General features: G+C 39.2%; 1 pseudogene across 1 annotated transcript in view; it reads right to left on the bottom strand.

Moving 5' to 3' along the window:
• Positions 1 to 392: 392 nt before the first annotated feature.
• LOC309396000 (zinc metalloproteinase-disintegrin-like MTP9) overlaps positions 393 to 6,000 on the bottom strand; it is a 29,033-nt pseudogene continuing 23,425 nt past the window's right edge. The window contains exons 17-19 of the transcript in view: positions 3,451 to 3,553; positions 1,014 to 1,134; positions 393 to 437 (exon numbers count right to left, since the gene is read on the bottom strand). The product of the transcript in view is annotated as a zinc metalloproteinase-disintegrin-like MTP9 (transcript). The remainder of the gene's footprint in view (positions 438 to 1,013; positions 1,135 to 3,450; positions 3,554 to 6,000) is intronic.

The raw sequence follows: 6,000 nt of genomic DNA, 5'->3' as shown, positions 1-6,000 counted from the left end.
ACATAATGAGAATAGTTTATTGATGGAAGCAGCTGCATCTTGGAAAGACAGTGTAAAATTTTGGGAGAGGAAGCATTGCCTTTGAATATACCATCTCAAAAGGCAGAACTTGTTGGATTAAATGTGCATTGCAATTGGCAAGCATTTTTTTTTCTTCACAGCAAATAAGCCTTTGGTGTTGTATATGGAGCTTTGTGGCAGGTAAAAGGTTTAATTATAGCAAAAGATAATTAGGTTAAATATGGAGAAGAAATATTGCAAATTTTAGATGCCCTCTGGAAGCTAAGAATGATTTACTAGTAGGATAAAGACAGATGTGTCTCTTTGGACTTGAAGGAAGCCTTCTGGAAGGAAGATCTCCAAAATCAAATTATAGAGAATCCAGTGGTTGATCAGTAGGCTGTCCGCACATCAACACAACGCCCGTTGCTGCAGACCTGAAAGTCAAAGTAGGAGATTATCAATAGAGTAAGACAGCACTTTCCTCACAACTAAACTCTGTCATTCCTTAGAACTAACCCAAACTTCTTTCCGTTTCTACATTGTATAAAAAACAGAGGGAAATGATTCCTCATCTGGTCACATAAGTTTTGAGATTGTTTCAGCACTTCTAAGTGGCTGGTGTCCTTTGGGTCACAACCAGCTCTGCCCTGATTTTCTCATTTCTCTCTTCCACCTTCCCTATGGAGATACCTACAAGTGAAGAGAAAGGACTGTCTCTGTCCAGAAAGTGCTGCAAGGGAGAAGCACAAGGCTCTGAGAAAGCCAGGCGCTTTGTTCTTAGAAGAAAGAGAAAGCCCTGGACATTCACTTCATTTGTTGTGGCTGCTGTTTGAAGGAAAAACAAAACAATAAGAAAACCAAAAGAAGGCTAGAGGGATACTTTTTCTTCTGTGTACATTCACTGTAGTTTTGAAAACCTAAACCAGCTTTCAGCAAGATCCATTATGACACTTGTAGTGATCAACCCTTGGAAACCGAGCACATAGAATAACAGGTAATCTTTTACTGACCCTTCCATCTTCACATTTTGTTCCTGGTTCAACCAATCCTTCATCTGGCCTATCTGGAAAATATCGGGCTATGCATGTCATGTTTTCATCTATGCAGAATAACCTGCCACACTTTATATCCCTGAAAAGGAAACAGTGAATTCATTGGACCCATATCATGAAGGGCTTTAAAGGTAATGACCAACTGCTTGAATTGGGCCCAGAAGCAAACTGGCAACCTGTGCAACTTGTGTAACAATGTGGTCACACATGCCATGTTCCAGGGGTGTCCAGCACTGTTAGCATCTTTGCCTTCTGTACCAGCTGTAGCTTCTAAATGCTCTGCAAGGGTAGCCCTATGCAGTAGTCCAGCTGGGACCAGGACATGAGTGATTTATTTATTTATTTATTTATTTATTTATTTATTTATTTATTTATTTATTTATTTATTTATTTATTATTCATGCTTCTAGACCGCCCCCTCTCCCAAAAGGGACTTGGGGCGGTGTACAGTCCATGCAAAATATATCAAAATACAATAAAAATTGAATATGTACAGTTGGAATGGAGGAGGTTAAAAATGGAATTAAAAGAACTGTACAAAGCAATATATATAAATATAGGATTTTGAACCCCTAAAACACACACAATAAGTTAAAAACAATACCCCTAAAATAACCAGTTAATACATTTGCCAGGAGGGACAGTTGTAATTATGCCAGGCCTGCTAATTGGAACAGGTGAGTCTTCAATTTTTGCCGGAAGGAGCGGAGGTCAGTAGTGGTTCTAATGTCGGGGGGGAGGTCATTCCAGAGGGTTGGGCCCATCACAGAGAAGGCCCTACTCCTTGGTGTCGCCCGTTGGCATTGCCTAGTGGACGGCACCAGGAGAAGTCCCTCTCTGTGTGAGCGAATTGGCCGCAGGGATGTATGTGGGAGGATGCGATCCCGCAAGTAACTAGGTCCCGTGCCATGGAGCGCTTTAAAGATGGTAATCAGCACCTTGAAACGCACCCGAAAAACCACAGGCAGCCAGTGCAGCTCGCGCAGGAGAGGTGTTACGTGGGAGTACCTCGTACTCCCCATCACAGCCCGCGCGGCTGCGTTCTGAACTAACTGCAGTCTCCGGGCGCGTCCCAAGGGCAGCCCCATGTAGAGAGCATGGGCTCTAAGAATAGAGAGCATTGCGCTAAGAATCTTGATCTCGGGTTAACCTTTACGTGTTTTTGTTTAGTTAGAAATGGAGAACCAGAAGTTTGCCCCACCTCATTAATAACTAGTTGCCCCTGACACATAACTGAAAAATCTCACAAGGTGTTTCAAGTTTTGGAGATCACAGTTCCTGTATCTCCAACTGGCTCCCTGTGATTTCCCTGTTTTTAAGGATGAAGATGGTTGACTCAGGATTCTTATCTTGTGAGCAACTAATGTATCCGTTATCCACCTGGAAAACCCTTAAAGCAGATTTAGGAGACTTTAGAGATTTTCCAGATCTCTAGCCTAAAATTCTCACAATCTCTGATCAGTGGATGACAGGGGATGATGGGAGTTGAAAGCCAAAGATTGAGGCAACTGCACTAAATATCGGAGAGGGAAATTGCCTTGAAAAATAGTTATTATTCAATTTCAATCTAATAAAAAAAATATGAGAGTAAAGAGGAAAAAAGATTGAAATAGGAATGTATAAAATAAAAAGTCCCCTTGTTTTAACAAGAAACAATGGCACAGGGGTCTGTGTGTTTGTGTAAGAGCCAAAAGAAGAATCTGGATTTATACCCATGACAAAAAGATAATGTGGCTTATTGTTTAGTTTGGACTCAACATATGGTGCAAATTTAGCCACTGTGATGTTTAAATCATGATTTATAAGTCTTTGACTTACAACCACAAACATGTGAAGAATTTCCATTTCTCAACAAGGCTGTTGGTAAGTGAGCTGCACACAATTTTATGATCTTTTTGGCATGGTTGTTAAGTGAATCACTACGATTGATAAATAAATCACATGGTTGTTAAGCAAATCTGATCCCCCCCCCCCCCGGTTTGTCTTTGATTTATTGGAAGCTGGCTGGAAGGTTGCAAATGATGAACATGTGATCTTGGGACACTACTGTACTCATAAATATATATTCGTTGCCAAGTACCCAAAATTTGGTCACATGACTATAGGAATGCTGCAACAACTGTAAGTCCAAGGGCTAGTTGTGAGTCACTTCTTGGAAGTCATTAAATGAATGGTTGTAAGCCAAGAACTATCTGTCATTTCTGATACAATCTTTTAAAAGGCAGTTTCCCAAGATGGAAAACAAAGGAAAATTAGCCATTCAGAAATTTATTCACATTTCTACATTTTTAGCCAGATGGCAGAATCATATTCCTGCAGACGTGGACCCTAAAATATTTCTTATTATCCTTATATTATATCATCATCATAGAAGGAAATAATTTAGATTGCTTACTGTGGTTCACATGGAATCTTTACACCATTTTCCCTTCTGCAGTAGCCAGAATCCTCCCCTGACAGGTTATTCTCAAAACATTCATCTGTACCCACAATTAGATCTGCAAGAGGGAGTGAGAAAACAAGACAAATATCTGAGTGTGTAACATGCCAGCAGGATAAACAAAGGCTTAAGAGATATCAGAGGAGTTGAAAAAATTATAGTTAATATTTGCTTATTTCTAAGCTACTATTTTGTAACCCATCATTTATTTAATCCTCATTATGCCTGAATCATTCTCTGTCTGATACAGTGCTATACTAAACTTCCCTATTGAATTTTATGGGCACAAAAGCTGAAGCCACTTTTATGCCACTTGCAGAAGACCATGCAGAAAATCAATGGCTGGAGGGGAATCTGAATGCAGCTTCATTCCTCTGTGTGCTCATTCTCATTTTCCAACTTTAACACTGTTGTAAAAATATCCCTGTGCTGGAATGTAATGAGGAGGGGGATCCCTGGGTGGGAGAGGTTCATTCCAGATGAGTAAGAGGCAATTCACACACCCCAGATATTACACGTGAGAGAACGAGGGTGAAGACAGACGCTCTCTAATAGTTTACAGAGTGTATTGTAGATGCAGACAGTAGAGTCCTTAGTACAGCAAGATTTTGTTTATAGGAGTGAAAGAAGAAAGAACTCAGCTTGCAAGAATTATCATATGTCATTCTTGATTTGAGGCCTGTCAATTCCTGGGTATAAGCCTTTTTGAATATAGCTGGACTACTTGCAAAAGATTGAGCTATTATCATTCTTTCGAATGTTACATCATGTTATGCTATTTAACTGACCAAAATAAAGATTTCTTTGTTTGAACGGAGATTTCCATTTTCAAAGCAATGAAGATAACAGAGCAAGTGTCGATTTATTGTCTAAATTACATCCTCCAGAAATCCAATGGATCGATTGATTATGCAAGTGAAACAATGTTCTGATTTGCAATTCGGATTCCCAATCACTATGACATGTCATCTGATCCTTCATAAACAATTTAGAGAAGGGGATAGAAGGGAACTCATCAAATTTATAGACAATGCCAAGCTGAAAGGAATAACCATCACTTCAGAAGATAGGCTTAAAATCCAGAAGGATCTCAAGAGACTTCAACCTAGAGAGACCCTATCTAACAAAATTAATTCAATGGTGAAAAAAGTTTTAAAGAGTTCTATATTTAGGCAAGAACAACCAAATCACAGGTACAGACTAGGTAATACCTGGCTTAATACTATCACTATAAGAGGGATCTTGCAGTCCTAGTGGACAATCACGTAAATATGCACCAGCAGTGTGTTGCAACTGCCCAAAATCCAACACAGTCCTAGGCTACATTAACCGAGGGATAAAATCAAGATTATGAGAAGTGTTAGTAACACTTTATAATGCTTTGGCAACACCACATTTGGAATATTGCATTTAGTTTTGTTCGCCACAATATAAAACAGATGTTGAGATTCTAGAAAGAATATGGAGAAAAGCAGCAAATATGATTAGGGGATTGGAGGCTAAAACACAAGAACAGTGGCACAAATTGGATATGTCTAGTTTAATGAAAAGAAGGACTAGAGGTGACATGATAGTAGTGTTCCAATATTTGAGGGACTGCAACAAATATAAGGGAGTCAAGCTATCTTCCAAATACCTGAAGGGAGAACAAGATCAATGAATGGAAACTAATCAAGGAGCAAACTAACCTAGAAATAAGGAGAAATTTCCCGACAAAACAATTAATCAGTGGAATGGCTTGCGTTCAGAAGTTGTGGGTGCTTCAACACTGGAAACTTTTAAAGAAGAGATTGGAAAAGGTATACAGTTTCCTGCTTGATCAGGGAGTTGGGCTAGAAGACCTCCAAGGCTCCTTCCAACTCAGTTATTCTGTTAATTTTGACCCTTTTAATTAATGACCCTGTATTTGGGCTTTCTATATGCAAAGCCTCACTGTACCACAGATCTATGGCCAAGATAAATCTCCATGCTTATTGAAAACTACCTACGTTATATGAAAAAGGGAACTTGTTTTCAGTTTCCTTTTTCAACATAAAACCATGCTGAAAATTTTGTGAATAGTCTGAAAGTCAGGAGTGATGAGTGAGAAGAATCACATCCCCCAACATCTGTTTCTTTAGTTATTGTGCCAAATGTAAACAAAATTTTAATCCTGGGATTTGAATATTCTTAGCACACAGTCCCATAATCAATTTACATTATCTCTCATTGAGATTGGCTGAGATCTTTGTCCAATTTGGGAAGGTATCCATAACCCACAAAAGACTCTTTTCTCAAAGTCAGTCTTTCCAGATTTTTTGACTACAACTGCCTTCATCTTGGACCATTGGCCATTTTCTCTAAGGATGACTGGAGCTTTAAACCAAAAGATCCGGAAGGCTCGGCTCTAAAGCCTCCAGAGAAAGAACTTTGTCTTGAAAAATTGTTCCATCTGTACAAAACCCTCAGAAATTGTAGGTGCTCCAACACTGGAGATTTTTAGAGAAGAGGTGGGAAATGGTATAA

Source organism: Natrix helvetica (assembly GCF_964273705.1).
Source record: "Natrix helvetica genome assembly, chromosome: 8".
Taxonomy (NCBI): domain Eukaryota; kingdom Metazoa; phylum Chordata; class Lepidosauria; order Squamata; family Natricidae; genus Natrix; species Natrix helvetica.
Note: the sequence above shows the minus strand (reverse complement) of the source record. Positions and strands in the feature narration are given on the sequence as shown.